The sequence below is a fragment of the Papio anubis genome, chromosome 4 (genome assembly GCF_008728515.1).
Source record: "Papio anubis isolate 15944 chromosome 4, Panubis1.0, whole genome shotgun sequence".
Taxonomy (NCBI): Eukaryota; Metazoa; Chordata; class Mammalia; order Primates; family Cercopithecidae; genus Papio; species Papio anubis.
Window position 1 is genome coordinate 123,135,809 of NC_044979.1, and position 2,806 is coordinate 123,138,614.

The 2,806-nt window shown below is 37.4% G+C and overlaps 1 non-coding gene across 1 annotated transcript; it reads right to left on the reverse strand.

Annotated features, from left to right (window-relative positions):
- Positions 1-616: 616 nt before the first annotated feature.
- LOC116274839 lies at positions 617-799 on the reverse strand. Its single transcript, XR_004183601.1, has one exon. It is a non-coding gene; the product is annotated as a U2 spliceosomal RNA (small nuclear RNA).
- Positions 800-2,806: the final 2,007 nt, after the last annotated feature.

Here is a 2,806-nt window from a genome sequence, read left to right on the forward strand (position 1 = left end):
TCGTGGGTGTGTTTGGTGTTACTGAATTGTATACTTGAAAATGGTTAGGATTCTAAATTTTATATTGTTTTACCAAACTAAAAGAAAGTGTCAGAAAACTTACATTGATATTCTGAATATGATTCATGGAACATCACAATCTCACCTAGATACTGAAAAAATGTGTGCACCAAGTGCAGGCAAATAGAAAATGTGTGTGGGCAGTGACTTTCATTAGGAGAGGCTTTGCTGTGCCCGCTTATTAGGAGCCATTCTCTACTGTTTACTGCACTCGTCCTTAAACTGCTTCCACTATGACTTTCTGATAGAACCCTTGTTTTTGCCCAGTATTATAAAATGAGTTACATAAAGGCAGAGCAAATGCTAAAGGAAACTGTCCAGAAGGAAGGACAGTAGTAAGTGGAGAGACGTTATTGCAAACAAGCACCTGGTAACAGCTGTGCGAGTTGGTAAGCGAAAAGGAGCTCATACGCAAAGCCGGTTACACCCCAGCATGTCAGTTTGCTGCTTAGGTGTGGGCTTTTTCCATGTTTGTTGTGCCGCTCACTGTTAACTGATTGTGTGTTTCTAACATTCCTCATTTCAATTTATGGAAAATCATTACCCAATTGCCAATTTTATGCAGAACATCTGATTAGCAGGAGCAAATGGTCAACGTTAAGCATGGTGTATTATTTTCAACCATCTCCCTGCTCCAAAAATCCACTTCATATATTGTCCTGGGATAAACGATGTAGCAGATACTAAACTGATAAAACAGATCCTACACTTGATCTTAACCAGAAGACCTAGAAGGGATTCTCTCCTTTAATCTCTTGCTCCTCAGACTGGGTGGGAGAAATTTTGTCTTAACATTCCTTAGCTTTGCTGAAGCAAGTCCTTACACATGCATTCTTCATTAGCCTTATATTCATTATATTCTGATCCGGTTTTTTATGCATGAAAAAGAGAAGTAGGTTCTAAATAGTTTGTTTTCAACTCATTTTTCTAATAATTAATTGTATCAATTCAATTCTCTCTAAAATCATTTGTTAAGAATTTGAGACAATGGACTGGAATAAAAAAGGAACTTCAGTATTCCAAAAAAATTTAATATGAATTTGCTCTGATCTATGTCCATTTTTGGACTTATTCTCCTTTGCTTTTTTGGAAATTCTCTATGTTAGCATACAGCATATTTTGCTGCAAAGGTTTGCATACCTAAAATTCGACTTGGAATGCCAGCTCCTTCTTTTCTGGAAAAGGCTTATTTGTGTTTATTTAACTGACTCTGGTCAGTGATGGCCTAATTAACTCTAAATTTTGTTCTCTCCTGCTTCTTTTTTTACCTTCAGGATGATTCTGTGGGAAACAAAACAAAACAAAACAACAAAATCTAAGTTTCAGGGGGGAAAAGGTAGGGTGTCTGAATAGCTGAATGTGTATCTGTCATTGTCCAAGTCTCTGATATTCTGTAGTGCACATCTAGATCTATGTTGACATGCTTAAATTCTTTTGTTTCACTTTTCTTCGTAAATGACATTCTGATTTGGCTCATTCATATCCTATAACTAAGTTTGGGAGAGAGATTCACATTGTTAGATATGTAGGGAGATCTACGACGACTCCTAACATCTTCCCTTATTTTAGGCCAAAGTTTACACTATCAAGTACGTTATTTACAATGTGCGTTTTTTGGCTGTTTCCTTATTTAATTGAAGATATATATTTTAGTGTCTTAGTTGATTCATGCTGCTCTAATGAAATTCCCTAGATTGGGTAATTATAAATAATAGAAATGCATTGCTTATAATTTTGGAGGCTGAGAAGTTCAAGATCAAGGTGCCAGCGGATCTGGTGCTCAGTGAGAGCTCCCTGCTTCACAGATGGTGCCTTGTTCCTGTGTCCTCACCTGGCAGAAAGAATGAATGTTGTGTCTTCACATGGCTGGAGGGCAAAAAGTGACAAACTTGCTCCATCGCACCCTTGTATAGGAGCACTACTCTTATCCCGAGTGCAGAGCTTTCATGGGTTAAGCACCTTCTAAAGGTCTCACTTTTAATACCATTGCACTGGGGGTTAAGTTGCAACATGAATTTTGAAAGGGACACAGATACTCACAGTGATATATTTTTGTTTTGGTGATTTTTAAGGGAAGTCAGTCATAGGTAAAAATGGTTTGATTTGCTCAACCTTTCTTGAAAGTATCGAATTTTTTAATGAAGTGTTTGCAAATAGTAGCACATGAATAGTTACGCAGAATCTAATTCTTGATGATTTTTTCTCTAGAATTCACAAAATTGCGACTAAGGCCTTAGTTCCCCCAGAGCCTGGTTTATCTTTCAGTTTCATTCAAGATGGACTGTATGGAAATATGAATGAGCAATGTCCATATCACCTTTTAGTTTTTCAAAAGTTGTGCAGCTAACCTCACATCTGCTCATTGACTATGTTACTTGTGGAGTTTATCATATCTACATGCAGAGAAAATGTCCTAGTGCTGACCTGTGTTATCACTAATTCCAACGAAGGGAAGACTGGTCAATGAAGAGGTGAGAAATGCAAAGAAAGCTGTCTTTTTTCCTCTGCCTCCCCCAACCTGTGTAACAGCCAGGTTGTTAATATGAAGGGAAATGGTAAAACCCCTGCAGTCTCTGCGTTATGGTGAGAGTGAGCAGAGGGCGATCTTGGAGGCTGATGTGAAATGACTGTAAGAAGTCAATGAGAAGCTTAACTGCATGAGAAAGGCACAGAATAAATTTTTAAATTTGCTTATTTCCTTTTTACGCTGTTAATTTCATTTTTACTTTTTGTCTGCTTTTTTATA